Below are 27,288 nucleotides of genomic sequence, written 5' to 3' on the forward strand. Positions count from 1 at the left end.
TCACATCCATTTGAAGAATTTTCCAATTGCTTTGTGCTGCCAATGCTAACACCATTCGAATGATATCATATCTTGCAACCGGAGCGAAAACTTCATTGTAATCAATGCCAATTTGTTGCTTGTACCCCTTTGCAACAAGACGAGCCTTGTATTTGTCTAGTTGGCCATCTTTATTCAGCTTCGTCTTGTAAACCCATTTAATACCAATGAATTTTTTCCATCTAGGAAGTTCTGATAGCTCCGAAGTGTCGTTTTTCTCAATCGACTTAATCTCTTCATCCATGGCTTGCTTCTATTTTATATCTTTGACAACTTCTTAAAAAAATTAATGGATCACATTCTGATAATAAAGTATAATGGACAAATGCCTCATCAGAAAGATCATCACTAACCTCATAATCTTCCATCCATGTTGGTCTCCTTCTAACTCGTTGTGATGTTGAAGAACTTGCACATCCTGTTTGAGACTCAGTAGCCTCAAGCTCAACTCATTGTTGTACTGGATTTTCAAGTTGAGGTGTCAAAGATTCATCACTGTCTTCAAAATTCACAGGTACTGTTTGTTGCTCTAGGGTATCTTCTGTTTAATTCCAAGTGTTTAGTTCATCAAATATAACATCTCGACTAATTACAATTTTACCCGTGATTGGATTAAACAGTTTGTAAGCATTTGATTGCTCACTAATGCCAAGAAAGACACATTTTTTACTTTTTTCATCTAGCTTCCTTCTCTTCTCGTCAGGAATGTGTGCATATGCAATGCACCCGAACACTTTAAAGTGATCAACTGATGGTTTACGCCCATCCCAAGCTTCTTGAGGAGTCATGTTTTTCACCGAAAAAGTGAACTTCAATTCAAAATATGAACACCCCAATTTACTGCTTCTGGCCAGAATTTCTTTGGAACTCTCCCATTTGCAATCATACTTTGAAACATATTGAGAATAATATGGATTTTTCTTTCGGGAACACCATTTTATTGAGGTGTGTAGGCTGCTGTCAACTGGTGCCGAATTCCATACTGAGCACAAAAATTTACAAATTCTTGTGACATGTATTCTCCTCCACGATCCATTCGAAGGGTTTTGATTTTTCTCCCAATTTCATTTTCAACAACTGCTTTAAAGCTCTTGAAAACTGAGAATTCTTCAGACTTTTCCTGCAAGAAATAAACCCAAGTTTTTCTGGAAAAATCGTCAATGAAAGAAATAAAATATTTTTTCTTTCTATTTGATACTGGGTTTAATGGGCCACATATGTCAGAATGAATCAACTCCAGGGATTTACGTGCTCTCCATGCTTTGCCTTTTGGAAAGCTCTCACGATGTTGTTTGCCAACAACATAATCTTCACATACTTTTGTGGGAGGAAAAATTTGGGGAAGGCCAACCACCATTTGCTTTTGAGAAAGGACTTGCAAACCTTTAAAATTCAAGTAGGCATATCGCAAATGCCAAAGCCATGTGAGGTCTTGATCTACATTAGTCTTGAAACATAACTCCAAACCGTCTAGTTTTAGAGGGAACAACCTGTTTGAGGCCATTTCAACACGAGCTATCAACCCTCTTCGTGGATCATATATCACACAGGCGCCTTCTTTGATAGTTGTGACATAACCCTTCTCTTGTAGCTATCCAACACTCAGTAAATTGCTTCTCAAATCAGGAATATAAAACACATTTGATATGGTTTCAACATTGCCTTTTTTGGTCTTAATTTGAACACTTCCTTTACCCACAACATTTACTTTAGAATTATCACCAAATGTCATAGTAAAATGATAACTTTCATCCAAATGTGAAAAGAGAGACATATTACCACACATATGATTGCTGCAACCAGTGTCTATATACCATATGTTAGTTCCAAGCTCCTCGTTGTGGTGGCACGTCATCAATAGAGTTTCTTGCTCCTTTTCCTCTATAAAATTGGATTGCTCTCATTTTTTATGGTTGAAGTTGGCTGTGCATTCAGACTTGTAATGACCAAACTTATGGCAACGATAACATTGAATGTTGGACTTATCAAGTCTCGAGTTGTTGGATGTTTGCTTGTGTGGATCATGTCCACCACCTCGTCCTCTTCCTTGCCACCTTCCATGACCTCGACCACATCCTCTATTTGATCCTCTCCCTGCAGAGTTTTCACCATGAGTTGAAGTTTTCAGAGCTTGTTCTTCGATTGGACCTGTATTTGACGTCATTCTCTGCTCATGCACAAGTAAAGAACTTTGTAATTCATCAATTGATAATGTATCAATATCTTTTGATTCCTCAATTGAACAAACCACATATGCAAATTTAGAATCCATCGACCGAAGAATCTTCTCAACAACAACTACATCTTCAATCTTCTCTCCATGGATACACATCTTGTTTGTGCATCTTGTTTGCTATAGCCAAGGTCCATGAGAAATACCCATCCACAGATTCACCTTGCTTCATTTTAAGAATCTCGAACTCTTTGCGAAGAGCTTGGAGCTGCTATCTTTTCACCCTCGTTGTGCCTTGATACTTTTTCTTCATGGAGTTCCAAATTTGCTTGCATGTATCCTTTTGCAAAATGGTCTCCAAGATGGCACGACCAATGTCTTGGAATAAATAATTCTTTGCCTTGAGATCCTTCAATTTGCGTTCCTCTAGCTTCTTTTGGTCAGCTTTTGACAAGACAACTCCAGCAACTGGTTCATTCACTCCTGCTTCAATAATGGTCCAATACTCTTTGGACCGTAAGAAATTCTCCATCAACATGCTCCAATGATCATAATGACCATCAAAGCGGAAAATTGCTAGTTGCAAATAGTTGTCTGAGGCCATTGTCTATGCTTGCTAGCTATTGTAGAAGATAAAGGAATGAGAGTTGGTTTAATGGCTAAGAAAAAAGATACCACAACCGGGCTTTGATACCATTGATAGAAAAGAATGGAGAGAACTAGCAAAAGAGAGGAAGTGATATAAAACTCCAGTACTTGACTTTCATTCCAATTAGGCTTTATATAGGCTCAAAGTACACCATATATAACAAACTAACCACCCAAAACAAATAGTACAAGACTAGCACAAAAAATAGCAATCCTAAAGAGACTAACAACAAGAAACTAAATATAATCAATTCTATTTTTAACATGAATTACTCAAATTGGACGTCAAATGAAGAAAATATAGAGGTTTAAAAAGGTTTTTTTTCCTTTTTTTTTTAAAAAAAAAATTTCATGAGGTTTAAAAAGCACAGTGAATGGTGAAATTTTATAGAAAAATAATTCGAACAAATTATAATCATGCTAAATAGAATTTCAAGCTCTTTAAATCAAGTACTAAAACATGAGCAACTCAAAAACTTGCAAGACTTGTTATGTTGAGAAAATCGTAAGTCTTAACTTGCAAGGATAATATGATCTCGTAAAAACCATCACTAAACTTGTACCACAACTTACTTTCATATTGGTGTAAAGTGATATCAATACGTCTTAACGTGCGCTACATCAAAATTTACACCACAATAGTACATTCTTATGGTATATCGAGAAACATAACCATAACATTTAGATCTTAGAAACACATTTTCAAGGTATATCGGAAAACATAACCATAACATTTACACCAAAAAAACATATTCACAAGGTGTATCAGATAATCACATGGGTACAAGATCCAGTGCATTTAAAAATCACTTCCTCATAAATTTATAACTCATAACTTTTAATCCTACTACTTTCTCGTCATTTCGAAATCATTTAAAATAAAAACATGCTCTCATATTCTTAAACATACAACATCGACCAAAAACCATCACAGTATTAAAAATTCGTATACATTTTTTTTGAAATAAATGGACAATTCTTTTAAAATCATACATAATCATAAAATTTCATAAAATACTAAGCTATCATAATAAAACATTAGAAAATAAACCACACATAGAATTACGTGTGATCACACGTTGCATCGTGAGCTACTCCAACTTAGGGTCTAATATTTCATTAATTTGGTTCCATATTTGATTTCTTGTGTATACCTTCAAACTTGAAGAAGAGAAAAATAAATGAAACTACTCCAGCAAAGTCCTTCACTTGGTTTCCATAATTCCAAAATTTCTAAGAAAATACTCACCAAAATACGACTTATATAAAAATTCTGAAAAACAATTTGTGATAATGACTCCATGGTACAAATGGTATACAATTTCTCTCTCTCTTTTTTTTCTTTAAAACACTGAATATTAAAATGACAATTATACCCTTCATATGTAAATGATTTCCCTTTAGTTTGGTTTCCAGAATTCTTTGTTTATACAAGCCATGACAATTCCCATTTTCTTTCCTTAAATAATTCAACCTCTCCCATAAATTAGACAATTTTGGATTCCCAATCTCTCTTTTATTTTCTTTTTATTTACTTATTTTTAACCCTTTTTTTTTTTCAATAGCTTGAAAATGATGAGGGATCTTCCTTATATGATAATTTGTGTAAAGTTGTATCGTTTCATAAATGAACATATCTTTTCGTAATTAACTAACTTGAAGAAGAGACAAGACTATTCGAATGGTCACGAAAAGACTATAAAAATGTCTGTTCTTCAAATTGGAAAAAATATTTTTTTTAACCATTACTTTTCTTCCATAAAAATCTTCTCCCCTTTTGGAAACTGGTTTAAGTTTGGTTTATTTCTACAAAGTATAGTTCGTTGGATCTCATAGACGAAGTACTGTTTTTATAAGAAAGTTAATTTGTTCTATCATGAGAGACAATTACTCAAGAAACTAAAACACTAAAATGGGTAAAATTGTCTTAAGAAGACAACGTGTTGGGCTCAGATTCTCTCACGTTTACAAGGTTGTATATTTTCTTATATTTTTGTGATATTATTCCTACAACAAACTTCCATCTTCCACTTCGGGGATTCCCTTTCCGATACCGAAAATCTCTATTACACTTGTTCTTCTCTTGATCCTAGCAATGTTTGCTTCTTTACTTATATGGAGACTTTCTTCCATCGTCCCACCGGTCGATTCTCTGACGGTCATGCTATTCTTGACTTCTTTGGTTTCATTTTTTGCCCCTTTCTTCCTCAATTCCTGTTTTGTTCTATTTCCTCTCTTTGTTCATCTTAACTTGTGCTTTTCCATTTGTAGTCATATCGTTGGGGATTCCGCTGGTACAACCATATCAAAGTTTGGGACTGAGGATAGAGGGGACTACCGCTGAGGAGTTTCAGAAGGGCTTGAATTTCTTCGGTTGTTTCCCTCAGGAATAAGCTCAAATGGTTCAAGGAATCATACTCTTCCCTTTGCACCTCTCCTCCTTCAAGTGCGCTCTTCTTCTCTTTCTATTCCTTAGATTGTACCTGATGTAAATCACACAAAGAGTTTACGAAATACTACATCTCATTACGATAATGTGATTGATCTATTCATAAGTAGTTAAAATTGTTATATTATAAAATTTTTAAATATTGTATTAAAATTTAGGAAAATTATTTAAATGGTAAAACTATTAAAAATATTTACAAGATATAACAAAATTTTAGAATTATCAATGATAGACACTGATAGGCAGAATGGTCTATCAATGTCTATCATTGTTAGTTCGCTATATTTTGTAAATATTTTAATTTATTTTTTTTATATTTAAAAACAACCCTAAAATTTAAAACAATATATATTATTTGTTTATTATATGCTAAAATATAGGGGGTTTTCAAAAATAGAAAAAATAGGGAAACTATTTAAACAAAATAGCAAGACTTATATTAGTTTCTATCACTGATAGCGCTGATAAATGTCTATCAATTATATCAGTATGTTTTTGCTATGCTTAATTTCATTCCAATGTCTTTTTGTAGGAGAAGAACTATATCTAGCTAATAAATTTATTGAACATGTAATATCTGGCCTTGTATTATTAGCAAGATACATATGTACACCGATTGCACTAAGATATGGTACTTCAGGATCAAAAAGTTCTTCATTATCTTCTCAAGGTCGAAATATATCTTTCTTTATATCCAAAGAATGGGCTTCCATTGGAATATTTAATGGATGTGCTTTGTCCATATAAAATCTTTTCAAAACTTTTCCTGTATAAACTGACTAATGAATAAATATTCCATTGCTAAATGCTCAATTTGCAAACCAAGGAAAATTTTTTGTTTTTCCAAGATCTTTCGTCTCAAATTCTTTCTTAAGATATTTTATTGCCTTTGAAAGCTTTTCAAGAATTTCAATTATATTCAAGTCATCAACATATACAGTTATAATAGCAAATCATAACTGTGATTTATAAAAAACACATGGACATATTGGATTATTCTAATATTATTCTTTCAATAATACTTAGACGATTGTACCACATCCATCCTAATTGTTTCAATCCATATAGTGATCTCTATAACTTTATTGAATACCATTCCCATGAATTTGATGTATACGTTTCCGGTACCTTAAATTCTTTTGAGATTCTAATATAAATATCATTATTAAGAGATTCATATAAATATGTTGTGACTACATCTATAAGATATTTCATACACAATCAAGTAAATTATCTTAGTGTAATTGCATTCATCACTGGAGAATATGTCTCTTCATAATCAATACCAGGTCTTTGTGAAAAACCTTGTGCAACTAGTCTTGACTTGTATCTCGTGACCTCATTATTTTCATTTCTTTTTCTACAAATACTCATTTATATCCCACAGGTTTGACATCTTCTGGTGTTCGGACAACTAGTCTAAAAACCTGGCATTTTGAAAGTGAGTTTAATTCTGCCTTGATTGCTTCTTTCCATTGAAGCCAATCTTTTCTATGTCGATGTTCTTCAACAGATTTTGGTTCAGGATCCTCATTTTCAGATATAATATCAAGAGCAACATTATACACAAAAATGTTGTCAATAATTACATTAGTTTGATTCCATCTTTTCCTGTCATGACATAGTTTATTGAAATCTTATTATTATCTTTAGGTATGTCACCTTCCTCACTAGTCATGTCGAAGATTTCTTCATGGGTATTTATATCATCAACCAAGTCTTTTTCATTATTAATTATTTTTTGTTTTCGATGATTTGTATCTTTGGAACCCACTGGTCTGGTCTACAACACTTTTGGCGTGTTCCAGACTCATTAGTGACTACTTGTTGTGTTGGGATATCAATTTTTTATGGAACATTTGTAGCTGGTATATGTGACTTAGTTACTTTCTTTGCATCTATAAATGCATCTAGTAATTGATTTTCTATATTTTGAAAATGAACTATTTTCTAAACTTCAAGTTCACATTGATCTACATGGAGAACTAAATGAGACAATAATGATGCATTCCATGTAATTTCTTTTCCCAATTTCCTAATTCCTCTCCATAGTGTTGGAAAATTTGTATCATTAAAATGGCAATAAGAAAATTGTGCAAAAAATACATCACCTATCAGGGGTTCAAGATATTTAATAATTAATGTGGAATCATATCCAACATATATTCCTAAACTCCTTTGAGGACACAACATAGTACATTGTAGTGGAGCAATTGAAACATATACTGCATACCCAAATATTCTTAAATGGGAAATATTTAGCTCATGACCATATAAACTAATTGTAATGACGAGTACTTATGATAAACTACTGGCCTAATGCGTACAAGTGACGTTGCATGCAAAATATCATGTCCCCATACAAATGAAGGAAGCTTAGCTTTCATAAGTGATGCTTTTGCAATTAATTGCAAACGTTTTATAAATGATTCTATTAAATCATTTTCTGTATGAACATGAGTTATAGGATGCTAACACTTATCCCAATTGACATATAATAATTATCAAAAGCTTGAGATGTAAATTCACCAGCATTATCAAGATGGATGATCTTAATTGTATAATTAGGAAATTATACTTTTAACTTAATTATTCAAGCAAATAATCTTGCAAATGCAAGATTTTGACTTGATAATAAGCACATGTGTGACCATATACTGGATGCATCTATTAATACCATAAAATATCTAAATGGTCCACTTGGTGGGTTAATAGATCCACATATATCACCATGAAATCATTCTAAAAATGCAGGTGATTCAGTCCCCACTTTAGTTAGTGATGGTCTAATTATTTATTTGCCTTAAGAGCATGCATCACATGATAATTCATTAGATTGAAGAATCTTCTAGCTCTTCAATCGGTGTCCATTTGAATTCCTATTGTTATTCTCATCATTATAGATCCTGAATGACCCAATCGATCATGCCAAATCTTAAATATGTCTGGGTTCATGAACTTCAGGTTAATTGTTGCATATGTTTCAGTTACTCGTATATAAGTATAATACAATCCAGAAGATAAAGCAAACAATTTTTCTAATATACAATTTTCATTTGAGATAGTAGAGATAATATATAGAAATTCCACATTATTCTTACTATCAGTTTCAATATGATAACCATTATTGTAACGTATATCTTTAAAACTTAGAATAATTCTCTTTGATTAACTAGAGAACAATGCATTGTGAATTGTAAATTTTGTTCCTTTAGGCAAATTAATATTTGCTTTTTCCTTTGATCATAACCTGATATTGTATTTACTTTTGCTTTCAACATTGTCAATTTGGAAAAATATTGTTTATTTGTTAGTATTGTGTGTGTAGTGTCATTGTCTGTAAGACATAGATCTTTTTGGCTCATTTTTTAAACACCCAACATATGAAAATGATCCATGTTTCTTCATTGAAAGAAATAATTACAATAAGAAAAACAACACTTAAAATATACAAAAGTTACTAAAAAAACATGAAGATAGATAAAAAAAAACAACAACATTAAGTCTAGATATTCTCAAAATCAAAAGAAATCTTTGATATTCCATCAACTATGCCAATCTTCTCTTCAAAAGATTCAAAGAAGTCCACCACATGCAAAATTTGTTTCCACATATTTTTTTTTTCTTTTTTCTTTAAGAAGGTTTGATAGAGGTCAATTAAGTGTTTTGGCGTACGGTAAGTGTTGGGTTGATGCCCTAAATCTTGTAGAGTCCTATAGTTTGTAAACCTTGTATGAATAAACATTTCCGTGATTAATAATATTTGATATTTTATTCACTTTGTCTATGAAATATATGATATTTTAGTTGCATTAACCACAAACCAATAAACTAACATCCAGGATTCTCGTTGTAACTTAAACATGTATGTGGAGACATACATGTGGATCATGTTTAAGTGATAACCTGAATGGTCTGTAGTATATGGATAAGACTGGGTACCTTATTCTGGTGACACTACGAGTATGGCCCACTTTGTAGGTGTTACAAATGTTGTAAAGTGCTACAAATGACCTGATCCTGATCATTCATGTATTAGACATGCGAGCAGGGATATTCTATATAAAAGAGTTTGTATAAGACCGGACCACGAAATTTTTAGTCTCATTATATAACACTATTCATAATAGAGACTTTCATTTCACTAGGATGACCATAAGTAACATGACCTTAATCCTGAGTGAGTTGTGAACTCCTGCCTATGAGGGCAGTCTTTTGATTTGTATAGGTGAGAGTGGCCAGATCGCCGGCTCAACAAGCCTACCATTTTGGGGATTCGTCTGATTGGGGAGTTGGAACACAACTACACAAGATGGAATTCACTCTTTCCCCGAAGCAAGGGTAAATAGAGAAATTACTCCCTTAAAGGCTGATTCCAAGTCTTAAACAATGTGGTGCCACACACTCTCTTGGCCAGAGAGGGGTCTAGTCATAGTGGGACTATGATCTATTGTTCATTAGAGAAATCTATGGTACTTAAGAAGTTAGATGTAACTACAAGGGTAAAATGGTAATTTGGCCCAGTTGTACTTACGAGCAATTTGTAAAGGGTCATCGTACTATTGATTGCTTATATCCAATGGACATAGAAATATATCTGTAGTGCAAATAGTTCAACCGTCGGTCTTTAGTGGAGTGTCCGACAGTTAACGGATGGTAGATAATGTGATTAAGGGTTTAATTAGTTATTCATGTACTATGGGAGATTCAAGCTACATGCCCATAAGGTCCCCTTGATAGTTTAAAGGATTTAGTTGAGAATAAGTTTTTGGGTTAATTTGAAATGTTTAAATGTTCAAATTGATATAATTAAATTGATTCAATTATATATGATATAATTGACATAATGTATTTGATACATTATAGTTTAATTGGAGGAACAAATATTTGAATTTGATTCAAATATATTTTCTATGAATAAAATTCATAGTTGTTAAATTTAATATAAATATGATTTATATTAAATGTTATAAAATAGAGAAAAAGAATTATGGTTTATATATTGTATATGGTGCAATACTAAACCATAGGTTAGAAATATAATATGATAAGTAGGTTATCATTTTTTATTTCTAATTATTAATTATTGGATAATTATCCCATTTTTTCCCTCTAACCACCTTAGTGGGAGGTTAGTGGTTTTTTTTTTTTTTTTTTTTTTATGGAAAATGGAATAAAAAGAAAAACAGTTTTTCTTTTTTCTTCAGATTTGTGTTGAGAGACTATATGATCAAATTAGAGAGTCTATGCGATGGACTTGATTTTCTAAATGATTGAACGAAATTCTATGCGATAGTGTTTTTCTCTTCAATCGTCTTCCGCCTTCAAACTCCTAAACACCCTCCTTACCAAGATAGCCAGAGCCCACCACTCTTGGTTCTCACACCGAGAATACCAAGATCACCAAGTGGTCATGTCCTCTTCTTTTGGTTCGAGTTTGGTTGCTGTTCGAGGAATTCAGTAGTTGTTCGAAGTGTTCGAGTTGGTCCGAGGGATTAACGCGAAGAAGAGTTTTTCAAAGGTATAATCTCTAAAACCTTGTTTCTTATTTCAAAAGCATGCTGTAATTTATGTTTTGATGCATAATTTGTACTATTTACTTTAAATGTATGTTTCAATCAAATGAGACTTGGACGATCCGCTTCCGCTCATAGGTTCTCTGTAAAACAAGTTCCTTCAATTGGTATCAGAGCCAGGTTATGTTCTAATTTCCAAATTCCATTTATGCTTGAAATTGTTTACAGTTTAGTGGATTTTACTTCTGCGTTGCGTTTAATGGTTAAATGTATGTGGATGTTTGTTTATGGATAATTTTGGGATAATTGTCTCAGTTTATAGATTTCTTTTTAAAGTTACAAAAGTTAATTTGTAAGAGCCCCTACGTTTTTTGGCATAATTCTTGTAATAGTGTCTGTATTGATTTTGTTTTTTGAGTCGTTCTTAAAGCAGAAAACACAAAGGTTGCAGTTCGTTTCAATGGAGAAGACGAAACGGTGGCCGCATCGCTATACGATCATTTAGATTTGGTTATGTGTTCATGTAGAATTTTCTATACGATTGTGTGATATTTTCTAAACAATCGCATAACAAATGGTACGCGATTGTATAAAATGTTTACTCGATTATGTTGCGTTGGCTACATGATCGCATAGACGCTCGAGAATTAAAAGATCATGCAGTATTTGATACTCAACACAAGGCATGCGTGATAAACGATCGTGTAGACTATCATGCTCATCGCACAATCAGTAGCTACATGGTCACATAGTATACGATACTCGGCTCACGCTACTCGATCGTGTAGACTATCATGCTCATCCCATAGTCTTTATGTAAACCCCGTACTCCATTTTTCATACATAAGTGAGTAACAAGCGTGTTAAGTAAAATTATGAAAGGAGGTAAAGAAAGTAGGAAGATGGAGGAGGAAAATTCTAAGTGTTAGAAATACTTAGTCAATGGTGAGTTTTAGATAATATAACAAGTGAAAATTGGCTAAGTATGGAAGCAAAGTGTAGCCATGCATTGATAGAGAAGTGTGGACGCATGGGGTTGCGTGTGTAGCAACCAAGGCTTGTAGAGGTTAAGTGTTGAAGGCAAGGGTAAACTATGCGTTGGTACTAAGGAGGAACGCATGGGTTGAAAGGCATGATGCGTTGATAAAGCTTGCGGCAGCCACAAGTGTGTGCGAGCAAAGGCGTTGGACGATCGTGTAGCAGTTGAGCAACACTATAAGATTGGGTATGCGATCGTCTAGTGGTACTCAAGGAGTTACATGTAACTATAGGAGCAAAATGGTAAATTAGCTCAGCTGTACTTACGAGCGATCTGTGAAGTGTTATCATACTGTTGATTGGTATATCTGATGGACAAAGAAATATATCTGTAATGAGAAGAGTACAGTTGTCGCTCTTTAGTGGAGTTCTCGGTAGTTAATGGATAGTGGATTTCGTGATTAAAAATTTTAGTTAGTTATTCACATACGGTTGTAGCTTTAAGCTACAGGTCCGTAAGGTCCCATTAGTAGCTCAATGTATTCAAATTGAGAATAAGTTTTTGGGAGGATCTCGCTAAGGATGCAAATCTCGCTGGAAAGTTACAAATCTCGCTGGAAGTGGTAAGTCCCACTAATGAAGGTGATCTCACTCATGATGATCATCTTACTAGTAATGTTGTTTTCTTGGTGAAAGTTTCATTAATAAGCGAGCTACCTTAAACATTTTATTGAGAATTCTAAGGAATCTAATCGGGGATTATGTCCCGATGACCGTTTAAGAGCCAAGAAGAGCTAGGAAAGGCTTATAAACCGTTTAAGAGCCCCGATGACCTATGAGTGACTAATGTTTCTAAATGATAAAGTTTATGCTTTGCAAAGTTATTCTCATGCTAAGTTTTATGTGATTGCGAGCAACTTATTTCTATGATTGAAAGCATGACCAACACATGATGTTTACTAATGTATGAGTTTTCCAAGTATGTTTTCCATGTCTAATGCATGCTAATGGTTTTTACAAGCTAGTTCAACATGATTTAAGCTAACTTATTTTACAAAGTATGAAGCATGGGTTAGGATTATAGCTAAGGTTGAATGAAGCTTGATGTACTATGTTTTAAATACCTAAGGTTTTCAAAGTATATATGTTGGTATTCCTAAACATAATGAAAAAGGATACTGAAGGTAGGGAAGGTATCCTAAAAAGATTTCTATGCTATATTTGAAAACTATTCTTTTAAATGCACTTCGAGAACTTGACAGCTTAAGTGAGCCGGATACTGAAGGTAAGGAAGGTATCTGAGTAAATATATCTAAGTTGTTGACGGTACTTAGAAAACTCCACGTGCACATAGGTAGTTCTGAATGAGAGGCAGAATTATGGGTCTCCTAGGCCATATACCAGCAAAATGAGGCCGAAGTATGGGTCTCTTGGCCGGTAACAGACGTTAGGAGCTAGAGCGATGTATGCTCGTTCTCAACTAGGAAATAATGATGTTTAATGGTGTTTAAGAGTAGTGATCAATGTTTATGTTTAGAGGAAGTTGCTTGAGATGCCCATCGATATATTTAAAGAGATCGACGTAGGGATCTTTCCTAGCCATAGTTCAGTATGAAGAGATCGAAGTATGGGTCTCATCTGGCCATGGCTTGGCATTGGGAATTAGAGTGATGGATGTTCATTCTCAACTAAGATTTAGGTGTCAGATACAATGGCTTTAAAAGTTTTATGTTCACGTTTTCTTGGCATATTTTAGTTCCAATATTATGTTTTCGAGCTTTCAGTTTAAGCATGAGATTTATGTTTTTATTAAGTCAATCACTAGGCGAGTAGCTCATTCTTTCAAATATTTTTCTTTTCCCAGGTAGTGATCATCTCCCCGGAGGTTAGCTTTCATCCTGCTCTTCCACTCAAGGACTCCAGTTAAAAGTCCAAAGTCTAGAGAGAAGTTTTAGGTGTTTACTCTGTAAATGTCTGTACATATGTGTTGCTCATATTATGGACTAGTAAAGTATATTGGGACCGCTGAAATCTGTATGTGTTAATATGATGTAATTATGTTGTTGTTGATGCCTGGTGTTCTGAGGTTATTTTTTAAAGTTTCATTAGTTTGGTGAATGTTATATATGTATTCTAGGGATCTAAGCAGGTTAAAAATGTTAGTAAGGCAGTAAGTGCCATAAAAGAGTTGGTAACTACTATCGTCACATTCACTTCTGGATTAAGAATGGTAAACTTGGAGGGGATGTGACACTTTAGCTACACGATTGCATGGTATGCCTTACTCGAAGTGCATTGCACAATCGCGTGGACTTTCATGCTCATTGCATAGTCCAAAGCTACGCGATCGTTGTTACACGATCGTTTATACTCAACACTTGTTGCTCGACGATCAAAGGATTTCTACACGACCAAACTACAAGGCTTCAAGGTAAGCAGATCAAGACCTGGTTCACCTGTTCCGAACCAGAGGGCTCAACCTTTTGTAATAGATTAGCCTTTTATTTTTCGATTTTGAGATATACTATCCTGATCCATCAATTTTTTATTAGATATGCATTGATGTATGTTTATATTATATATCATAATGTATGTCATATAGTTTTAAAACCCACCATAGGTTATGTATTTTATTTCATGCATCATTTTATATTATAAGTGTTATAATATAATAGTAATGCATGTTTAAATTACTTAAAGCATGCTCATGCATCATATAATATAAGAGTTATAATATATGCATGGATTATAGCATATCCATGCATCATTTATATTATAAATGTTATATATAAGGTTGTATGTATGTATGGAGTGTATGCTATAGCTTAGTTCATTACTTGTTTATATAAAAGTTATATATTAGTAATGAATAAACATTGCATGAAGCATGATACTACCTTAGGTTTATTTATAAGTGTTATAAATAACTTATTGAAGGAAATCGAAATCAAGATTTTCGTGAGCAGCAGAAGCAAGACTATTCCAAATTACAATCATGAATCAACAAATCATTTACAGTCGACTTCAATACAAACGGTTATACAATTTACAGAGAAATTACAGCATGAAACAACAAATGTACAGAGGGTAAAATTGTAGTATTAGCGGCAGAAGCATCTCTACGCTCTGATGCGCACTTTGATCAAACAACAGCAACCACGAGTGCTCGATCTACAGGAACGCAACACCGCACGAACACTTCACGCTCGTCCTCAACAATCTCCTCGGTCACAAACTCCTCCGCAATCGTGAACGGCCTCCGCAGCACCACGAACGGCCTCCGGAAAACCTCGACGGTGTCAAGTTGAGTCTGACACCACCAACAAGGTGACCTTGGTATTCTCAGTGTGAGAATCTAGAGGGTGGGCTCTGTTCGGACTTGGTGAAAGGCAGACGAACGGAGGAAATAGCGATTGCGTACACGATTGGGCAAGTGGGAGAAATGGGAGAAGTCGGAGACCTATCGTATAGGTCGATGCCCAATCGTTTAGATAAAACTATGCGATCGTCTAGCAAAAGTTATGCGATCGTTTAGCTTTATTGTCTAGCTCGGTCTATCGCGTACAGACTCTACACGATTGTTTACCTTGGGCCAGCGATCGTCTAGCAAAGCTATATGACCGTTTAGTAAACACTGGACGATCGTTTAGCTCGCACTTGCACGATCGTTTAGTAAATCTGTATTTACTTGACAATTTCTGTGAGTTACCATGATCCAATAACCACCCACTACATTTGGTTATTTGAAAGAAAAAATATTAATTATCTAATAATTAATATTATTATAAATATAAATGATAACCAACTTATCATACTATATTTATAACTTATAGTTTTAATATTTCATCTCATGAAACATATAAACCATCGTTCTTTTTCTATTCCATGATACTTAATGTAAATCTCATTTACATCAATCCTCCACTAGATGTATCTCATACATCATACCAATTATATCACCATATAATCAAAATACCTCTTGTCAATTTGAATATTTCAAATCAACATCAAGAACTGATCCTCAATAGAATCCAAGCTACCAAGGGGACCTCATGGACCTGTAGATCTGACACTCCAACTGTACGTGAATAACTAACTAAACTCTTTAGTCACGGGATCCACCATCCATTAACTGCCAGGCACTCCACTAAAGACCGACAGTTGAACTCTCCTCACTACAGATATATTATGTGTCCATCTTAACCAATCAGTAGTGCGACAACGCTTCACATATCGCTCGTAAGTACAGCTGGGCTAATAACCATTATGCCCTTATAGTTACATCATCTCCTTAAGTACCTGATCCCTCTAATGAACATAAATCATAGTCCTACTATGACTGAATCTTTACTTCCAAAGAGAAGCTGTGGCCACTATGTTTAAGCCCCGGAATCAGCCCTTAAGGGAGCAATCTCTCTATTTATCCTTGCTTCAGGAAAGGAATGAATTCCATATTGTGGATTGAGTTCCCAGCTACCAAATCAGACAAGTCCACAAAAAGGTAGGCATGTTGAGTTGGCAATATAGCCACTCTAACCCATACTAATCAAAAGACCGCCCTCAAAGGCAGGAGTTCACAAAACACTCAGGATTGAGGTCGTGTCACCTATGGTCGTTTAGGTGAGAAGCAAGTCTCTAGTATCAATGGTGTTATATATAGAGTCTAGTCATCTCGTGGTCCAGGTCTTATACAAACTCTTTGTATAGGACACCCCCCCTCTACATCTCCACACGAATGGTCAGGATCTACCATCTATAGTAGTTTACAACACTTGCAAACCTCTACAAAGTGGGTCGTATTCGTAGTGTCACTAAGATCAGGTATTTCATTGTAATCTTTATACTACAGACCGGTTTAGGTTATCACTTAAGACATGATCCACTTGTATATCATATATATATGCTTAAGTTCACATAAGATAACCAAGGAGCTTTGTTTATTGGATATGAGTAAATGCCATAATTAAATAACACTTATTTTATTCATTTAACAATGTGTATCTTTACAAAACAATGAGACTCCGGGAGAATTAGAACACCAATCCCAACACTTACTATGTCTAGCTAGCAATGTTGAATGGTTATAATTGTTTAATTTTTTATAAGTGTTATAATTAATTAAATTAGAATTTTAAAATCAATTGTAATAATGTATTTGATACATCATAGTTTATTTTGAATATGATTCAAATATATTTTCTATGAATACAATTTATAGTTCTTAAATTGAATATAAATATGATTTATACTAAATTCCATAAAATAGAGAAACAGAACTATTGTTTATATATTGTATATGATGCAATATTAAATCTATAGGTTATAAATATAATATGATAAGTTGATGATAGAATATTAAAACTATAGGTTATAAATAAAATATGATAAGTTGATGATGCAATATTAAAACTATAGGTTATAAACATTAAGTTGGTTATCATATTTATTTATAATTATTAATTATTGGATAATTATATATTTTTTCTCTCTAACCACCTTAGTGAGAGGTTGGTGGTTTTTTTATGAAAAATGAAATAAAAAGAAAAATATTTTTTCTTTTTTCTTCAGATGTGTGTTACACGGTTGAGAGACTATACGATCAACTTAGAGAGTCTATGTGATAATTTGATCGCCTAAACGATTGAACGAAACTCTATGCGATAGTGTTTTCTCTTCAATCGTCTTCCTCCTCCAAACTCCTAAACACCCTCCTTACCAAAATAGCCAATGGTTGTGGCCTCTTCCTTTGGTTAGAGTTTCGTTGTTGTTCTAGGAGTTCAGTTGTTGTTCGAAGTGTTCAAGTTGGTTGAGGGATTAAAGTGAAGAGGAGTTCTTCAAAGGTATAATCTCTAAAATCTTTTTTCTTATTTCAAAAGCATGTTGTAATTTATATTTTGATGCATAATTTGTATTGTTTATTATAAATGTTTATTTCAATCGAAATGAGATTTGGATAATCCACTTCCGCTCATAGCTATAAAACGAGTTTCTTCAACAGGTATATGACTAATACCCATTCATTCCACATCAGAAGCATTTATTTTCAACACTTTTTGAACTCTTATCTTGTGGAGCTTTTCCTTTTTTATCATCATTTTGTGTGGTTCTTTTGAATTTGAGTGAATGAAATGACCATCATGAAAATAATAATTATTTCTTGCTCTGTCACGGTCATGACCTCGATTGCGACCATGGTTATTATTAAAATCCACAACATTCACCTTAGGGAATGGTTTCATTTCGGTTGGTCGAGATTCATGATTTTTCATCAATCACTCGTTATTTTGTTCGTCCACGAGAAGCCATGAAATTAATTCAGAATACTGTTTAAAAACTTTCTCTCAATATTGCTGCTGCATGAGCATATTCGAGACATGAAATATAGAAAATGTCTTACCTAATATATCAACATCAGTAATTTTTTCTCCTCATAAAAACAATTTTGAATTGATTTTAAATAATGCGGAATTGTAATCACTTACTGATTTAAAATATTGTAGCCTCAAATGTATCCACTCATAACAGACTTTAGGAAGAATAACTGTCTTTTGATGATCATACCTTTCAAATTTTTTTCACAAGATACGGGGTTCTTTTATTGTAAGATACTCCATTTTTAATCCCTCGTGGAGATGATGACGAAGAAAAATCATAACTTTTTCTTTGTTCTGACTAGATATCATATTTTCTTCTTTAATTTCTTTTCTCCCAAGTTCATAGCATCCAGGTGAATTTCGACATCAAGCACCCATGAGAAATAATTATTGCCATTACTGTCAAGGACTGCAAATTCTAATTTTGTAAGGTTTATCATGGCAACATTATCACAAAATATTGTATTTATATTAGAAATTTAATATGTACTAAATATGCAAACTTACATTTAATTTATTAAGTATAATAAAGAGGAAAAAAATTGACCAACCTTTAGGACCTACCTTCAGCGATGAAAGCAACAGAAGCTCGTGCTGTTAAATTGAGAACACAATGGAGCACAACGTATATGAAGAAAATATAATATATATATATATATAAATATAATAATAAATAATATAATATAATACAATAATAATAAAATAATAAAATATAACTAAACTTATAAATAACTAAATTAAAGATAACTAAAATTATAATTTTATGGAAATAGGAATAATAGAAATAGAAAATATGATTTAATGGATATAGGAAATATATGAAAATTTTGTTTTATTTTCACCAATGTGCATAATTTTAAGATCCACCAAATGTCACTATTTATAGGCAAAGTGGCAAGTACGATGTAGAATTAATGGACACCAAGCATGAATTATTACAAGCCGCATAGACAACATAATTGATATTTTATATGTGTCCTAAATCTCTTATATTCTCGTATTTTGTAAACTTATGTAAAAAAGTTGTTATTAATAAAATAATTGATATTTTATATGTGCATTTATTCAATTCAATAAACTAATATCCTAGGTTATTCTATGTAACTTAAACATGTATGTGGAGACATACATGTGGATAATATTTAAGTAATAACCTAGATGGTCTATAGTAGATGGATAAGACTGAGACCTTATTCTAATGACACTATAGATGCGATTCACTTTGTAATTGTTACAATTGTTGTAAAGTGTTACAATTGTTGTAAAGTGTTACAAATGATCTGATCCTGATAATTCATGTGGAGACATGTGAATAGGGGTATCCTGTAAACCCTAAACCGTATTTTATTATGTAAGTATGTTTAAGCTAGTATATTGATGTATGGTTAATTCTATTTATGTATGTTGTTTATAAAAGGGGGCTTAGAAGTTTCGAAGAAAATCACTGAAGAAGTATAGAGCAGGAAGATGGTCTTACTGCCATGCGTCCAAGGTTACAAAGGGGAAAATGGCTAAATGTGAAGCTTGTGTTAAGGGCCATGAAGAACCTAGTGAAGGCTAAGGCATGTGGGATGTGTGTAGCCAAACTGGTTTGAGAAAGTGTAAGAGGGCCACTAAGGCAAGGGCTATGTGGCCTGCAAGGTGCAACTTATGCGTTGGCTTGATGGGCATTAAAGAGTGTCGTGGAGGCTTTGGAGATGTTGGTGAGTAGCAAGTGTCAACGCAAGTGCCTAAGTTGTGAGGGCAAGAAACAAGGGGTTGAGATGTTTTGATCGAGAGAAAGGTCTATGTGTTTCAAAGTAGCCTATGCGATGGTATTTTAACCTATGCATTGGTGTGAGATGAAAGAGTTCAACTTAATTACCGAGCTTAGTGGGCCAGTCACCGTGTTTAAATGCCTTAAGTATGTTTAATGGCTGAGTTGTCACCATATTAAACCATCTACCCATGTTTGCCTTAGTATAAAAGGGGAAGTCAAGTAAGAGAGCTTGGTTTGGCATTTTCAGTTGTGTTAAGGGAAGAAAGTTGTTATCGAATTGAAGTTTGAGTAGTGTTAAAGGCGAGCCGAGGCTGGCAAGAAGGGTTTCCCATGTATTTTAGATAAAGTTTGAGGATTTCCTTAAGTGCTCCAAGTTTTGGGATTTCTCGGGCAGGTGATGAAGATTGATAAATTTTGGGCTTGACAAGAAGAATCAAGACTCAAATTTTAAGGTAAGGAAGTTAAGGTGTTTATAAAGAAGTTCTTAGAAGAAAATTCTATGAAATAACATATGGAATTTAAGTTATTAAGGCTAGAAGTTGAATATGGAAAATTAATGTTTGAACAAGCAAGCAGTTGCATTTGAAGGTTAAGCACACAGTTGAGGGGTGAGGTTGTGCACAATTGAACGCAAATGCTAGCTGTGGTGTGTGTGTGTGCAAGGTGAGTGCAAGGTTGTGAGGGAAGGAGAACATCGGCCAGACGTGCTGAGGAAGGTGTTAGGGAGCACTTCACACATAGGCACCGTGGGCATGTCCTAGAGCCTAACTGAGTGTTGTGAGCGCATTGCCACTCATGAGCTGAGCGCAAGGTAAACTGTCTTTATATCGTGTTGCGATGAAGTATGCTATGTGATGAAGTTTTATATGTGATGGAAGTCGCGAGGATTGTCTAAGGGTGATGTTAAACTTAAGAATGTAAGTTAAGCTCAAGAGGGAGCTAATAGTTTAACTAAAGGTATTTACTGATGTTACAAGGTAAACGCAAATAGGAGAAGCCTATCATTCTTTGAGGAAGTAGCCTAGCATAGTGAGTGACAAAGTTTATGAATATTTTCTTTTATGTGTTTTCATCGCATGATTTACTATTGAGCTAATTTTCAAGATGTTTTCTTAATGATGAACCATTCATGAGCTTTTAGCTTTACGATGAGCTTTCTAAGTAAAGCATGAATTCTCTTAAGCACTACTTCAATGTATGCACTAGTATGAAGGTCAATGAGTTGATGCATAGTTCAAACTTTTCTTGAACATTAAAATTTATGAAGCATGAGTTAATTATAACTCCTTATCTTATAATAGACTTTCATAATGAATGCATTTGAGACTTGTTTTATTGGGATGTTTGATGTTTCAAAGTTTGAGTTTTCTTTTCCAAATAAGAGTCATGATGTTATAATGATGAATCCATATATTGAAGGTATGAAGGCATCCGGTATTGGGTTGTATGTCCTAAAACTCGCAATTTGTCATGTTAAACATATTCTATTATCAATAAAGATGTTATTGGCGTTTATTCAATAAATCTATTATTGAATATGTGAATTACACTTGTAAAGTCTAAATCTAATAAACTAAAGATCCATGGCTATTATATGAATACATGAAATTTATGTGGAGATATAAGAGTGGATCAAGTTCAGTAAATAGCAAAAATGGTCTATAGTATACGAATAAGGCTGCGTACCTTATTTTGGTAACATTATCGGATGTGGTCCACTCTGTAGTTGTTACAATTTGTTGTAAAGTGCTACAAATGAAGTGATCCTGATTCGTTTATGTATTAACATGAGGAGTGAGGGCATCCTATGCAATGAGTTAAAATAAGATCAGACCACTAGATTAGGCCATCAAATAATTTACTCTTGAAGGAAATCGAATCCGAGGATTTTCATGAGCAGCGGAAAATAGATCATTCCAAATTAAAATCATGTATGAACATTAGAATTACAGTCGTAAACAGAACATATAGTTATACAATCCATACAGAAATTACAACATGAAACAACAATTAAACAAGGAGAAAAACTACAAACGTTTTTCAACTCGTCTCCAAGCTCCTTGCTCACAAACGCTCGAACAACACGACCGCTCCGCAGCACGAATACCGCGTACTCGTCCTCCGCGATCATCTCGGTCACGAACACTCCAACAACATGAACGGCCTCCACAGAACCTCGACGGTGTCGAGTTGAGTAAAATACCACCAAGAAGGTTACCTGGGTATTCTCGATGTGAGAATCCAGAGGGTGGGCTCTGTTTGGACTTGGTTTGAGGCCGAAAAATGGAGGAAACAACAATTTTGTACAAGATTAGACAAGTGGGAGAAGACAGAAACCTATCGTATAGGTCGATGCCCAATCGTTTAGCAAATGCTAAGTGATCGTCTAGCAAAAGATAAGTGATCGTTTAGCTCATCGTTTAATAACAAGTCTGTCGCCTACAAAACCCTACACGATCATTTACTTCGCTCAAGTTTTCGCTTAGTAAATCAGAATTTACTTGACAAGCTTCCATGAGATGTTTTTTCGAGAGAAAATTTCAAAATTACTTTTGCCAAAACTTTTTCCAAAAAACTTACTAAAAATATGAAAACAATTTTTCTTTTATCTCACGGTTACCATGAACCACCAATAACCTCTCACTCAATTGGTTATTAGAGAAAAAGATTTAATTATCCAATAATTAATATTATTATAAATACAAATGATAACCAACTTATCATACTATATTTATAACCTATAGTTTTAATATTTCATCTCATAAAACATATAAACCATAGTTCTTTTTCTATTCTATGGTACTTCATGTAAATCTCATTTACATCAATCCTCCACTAGATGTATTCCATACATCATACCGATCATATCATATATAATCAAAATACCTCTTGTTAATTTAAACATTTCAAATCAACACCAAGAACTGATCCTCAACTGAATCCATTGAGCTACCAAAGGGACCTTATGGACCTGTAGCTCATAGCTCTAATGGAACGTGAATAACTGACTAAACTCTTTAGTCACGAGATCCACCATCCGTTAACTACCAGGCACTCCACTAAAGACCGACAGTTGAACTCTTCTTACTACAGATATATTATGTGTCCATCTTAACCAATCAGCAGTGCGACAACGCTTCACAGATTGCTTGTAAGTACAGCTGGGCCAATAACCGTTATGCCCCTATAGTTACATCTGTCTCCTTAAGTACCACCGATCCCTCTAATGAACATAAATCATAGTCCTACTATGAATGAATCTTTTCTTCCAAAGAGAAGCTGTGGCCACTATGTTTAAGCTCCAGAATCAGCCCTTAAGGGAGCAATTTCTCTATTTATCCCTGCTTCGAGAAAGGAGTGAATTCCATATTGTGGATTGTGTTCCCAGCTCCCAAATCAGACAAGTCCCTAGAAAGGTAGGCATGTTGAGTTGGCAATCTAGCCACTCTAACCCGTACTAAGGATTGCCCTCAAAGATAGGAGTTCACAAAACACTCAGGATTGAGGTCGTGTCACCTATGGTCGTTTAGGTGAGATGCAAGTCTCTAGTATCAACGGCTTATATATAGAGTCTAGTCATCTCGTGGTCCAGGTCTTATACAAACTCTTTGTATAGGACACCCCCCTTCCACGTCTCCATACGAATGGCCAGGATCTACCATCTATAGTAGTTTACAACACTTGCAAACCTCTAAAAAGTGGGTCGTATCTGTAGTGTCACTAAGATTAGGTATCCCACTGTAATCTTTATACTACAAACCGATTTAGGTTATCACTTAAGACATGATCCACTCGTATATCACATATACTTGTTTAATTTCACATAAGATAACCAAGGAACTTTGTTTATTGGATATGAATAAATGTCAGAATTAAATAACACTTATTTTATTCATTTAACAATGTGTATCTTTACAAAACAACGAGACCCTGGGAGAATTAGGGCACCAATCCCAACAACTCTGACTATTTCAAAGCAATGACCTAGGTAATTTGATCTTAATCCTGAACTAACTATGAACTTCTGTTTATTCAGGATTATCCTTAGATTTTCATGGGTGAATGTTGGCTCATTAGCGTCTGCTCAATAAGCCTCCCATTTCAGGGGTAAGACCAGGTAAATAGCTGGGAACATAGATGCAATACAAAATTCACTCCTAATTGTTTTAAGGGATGGTAGAGAGGTTGTTCCCTTAAGTACTGACTACAGGTCTTAAACAAGGGGCCACACCCTCTCATTGGCCCGAAAGGGACTTGGTTAATGACTGGATCACAAACCAATTATTCATTAGAGATTAGTAGGACTTAAGAAGCAAGATTTAATCTCGGGGCTAAAACAACTTATGACCCAGCCGTTATTACGAACAACCAGTGAAGGGCTGACTTACTTATCATGGTTCTATCAATTAGACACATAATATATCTATAGTAAGGGGAATGCAACTATAGGCTAGAGTAGACAGTCTTGCTAGTTAACGAATATTGATTAACTAGATTAAAGAGTTTGACCGGTTAGTCTCAGATCGTTGGAGCCCATGATCTATAGGTTCATCGGGTCTATTTGCTAGCTCACTATGGACAAAATTGAAGAACTATGTGAAGTAAGAATTTAAAATGTTCAAATTCAAGCATTAGGAAAAATTTTATTTTATATGAGATGTAATTTATAATTAAATAATTAATTTATTAATTACTTTTTAGAGTATTCTTGAACATTAGCATGAAAGTGTTTTTTAAACTTGATTAATATGATTAATCAAAGTTAGGTGTCAAAAATAATTTAATATGTGATATTAAATTTATGTTTAAACATTTTCTAAATTATGAAAATGCTTTTTCATGAAAGATTGATTTATTTATATTAAAATTAGTTAGTAGAAAAATCCAATTGTTGGATTTTCCCACTAAGTAAGTGGACGTTGAAGTGGCACTTCTAAAGCTTGACACCTAAAGATTACATGCTAGTAGATTTTGAGGTGGAAGATATGCAAAATGGGATTTTGCATGTAATTTGTCTTTAAATAATTTGGTTTTTGAAATGTGGAAAAACTAATGCTCCTTTGACTTTTCACTTGACTCTTCCACCAAAATCTCTGTACTCTCAACTTTTCTAGAGTGAAATTCCTTAATCTTCACTAACAAAACGTTCCCACCACCGTGTTCTTCAATAAGAGAATAGCAAGGATTTACCGTTGGTGGTGTCAATCGAGCACAGAGAAGAAGATTACGGTGGATTATACAAAGGTTGTATTTTCTAACCCTTTATGCATGCTTATTCTTAGTTTTATGTAATAAGAATGTTATCGATCCTTGCTTCCGCTAAGCATGCTGTTCTTTATGTTCTATCATCTGGGTTCCCTGATACCTAAGGTATGGCGGTATTCAGGATACTACCACGTACACGTAGGTACAATACTATCAACGTTGATTGTATTGAAAATTACTCTACATCAATTAAGAATTGATGTTGAGGGATCGAGCAAAAGGGTTCCCTCTCAACTAAGGTTTAATGAAGAGAATTTCAATGATATGTTGATGCTTGAGTTTTAGGGTTTGAATGTTTTACATGTTTTCTAATACATGAATATAATTTTTTTAAACCCTGATATTTTAAGGAAGTTGGTGTTTCAATAAAGCTCAATAAGTATTTTTTTCCCCAGGTAGCGGTCAACATCCCCGAGGAGAGCTGTTTTGCAAGTCTGCCACTCATTATTCAAGAGTTGAAGTGAAGTTAACTTAGGTTTTTAAGTTGTCTTGTTAACGGTTATCCTTCAGGTGTTTTAGTTCTGTTGTTGAACATGTTATGGTTTATCAGGTGTTTAAGTAATTAAATATTAAAATTGTTTATCAGGTGGTTGAGTTCTATTGAGCAGATAAAGGACGAGGATGGGCAGTTGGTATCATAAGAGGGTTGGCATCAACTGTCTTCATAACTCTTCTCAGGATGGAAAGAGTTTCTGGGAGGGGATGTGACATATCCTATACAAAGAGTTTGTATAAGATTGGACCACGAAATGAATAGTCTCTCTTTATAATACCGATACTTGAAGAGATCTATATTTCACTAGAATTATCATAGGTGACTTGACCTTAATCCCAAGTGAGTTATGAACTCCTGTCTATGAAGGCGATCCTCTGATTTGTATGGGTGAGAGTGGCTAGGTTCACTAACTCAATATGCCTTCCATTTTAAGGATTCATCTAATTGTGGAGCTTGAAACTCAACTACACAAGATGAAATTCACTTCTTTCCTTTGTTAGGGTAAGTAGATGAATTGCTCCCTTAAGGGTTGATTTTGAGTCTTGAACAATGAGGGCCTTCACCTCACTGGCTAGAAAGGGGTGCAGTTATAGTGGGACTGTGACTAATTATTCATTAGAGTGATCAATGGTACTCAGGGAGTCAAATGTAACTATATGGGTAAAACGATAATTTTGATTCAGTTGTACTTACGAAGAATTTTTTAAGGGTCAACGCACTGTTGATTGATTATATCCAATGAACAAAAGTATATCTACAATGTGAATAATATAGTTGTCGGTCTTTAGTGGAGTGACCGACAGTTAATGAATGTTGATTGATCTGATTAAAGAGTTTGATCAATTAATCTCGTATCATTGAAGCTTCAAACTGTAGATCCATAAGGTCCCCTTGTTAGCTCAATAAGGATTAATGAAAATCAAACTCATTTTGGTTTAATTTGAATTGTTTAAATTAATTAAAAAGGACTTAATTGTATGAAATACAATTAATATATTGTATGTTGATACATTATTATAAAGTATAATGTATGTGATACATTATGATATAAAGTTTTAAGGAGAGAATTAAATATTTGAATATGATTCAAATATTGGTTATATGAATATGATTCATATAAATTAGAGGTTAAAATTAATATGAATATGATTCATATTAATACTATAATTATAAAACTACTGGGTATATACTATATGAGATATAATATATGGTTTAATTATATTAATTATTTAATATGATTAAATTAAATTTGAATTTATGAAATAAAAATTAAAATATAATTCCTTGGGAGTTATTAAAGGATTCTTTTTTAAATTGAGTTGGGAGTCATTTTATAATGTACTCACTCAAATATTTCTCTCATATAGAGTGGTTTTTGAAGAGGTGGAAAAATAATACGTATTTTGGAGTTCTTGTGGAACGATTCTACAATCTCTTCATCTTCTTCCCTCCGTAAAACAAAAACTCTCTCAACCAATCAAGTTTCTTCCCTTCACCATAATCCATAGGAAGTCCAAAACTCTCCTTTGTTTCTCTCATTGAGAATAACAAGGAAGACTCCTTGTGGTGGTGTTCATGAAACCAAGGTGTT

Source organism: Benincasa hispida, chromosome 3, assembly GCF_027475165.1.
Source record: "Benincasa hispida cultivar pf3 chromosome 3, pf3_genome.v1.1, whole genome shotgun sequence".
Classification (NCBI taxonomy): Eukaryota; Viridiplantae; Streptophyta; class Magnoliopsida; order Cucurbitales; family Cucurbitaceae; genus Benincasa; species Benincasa hispida.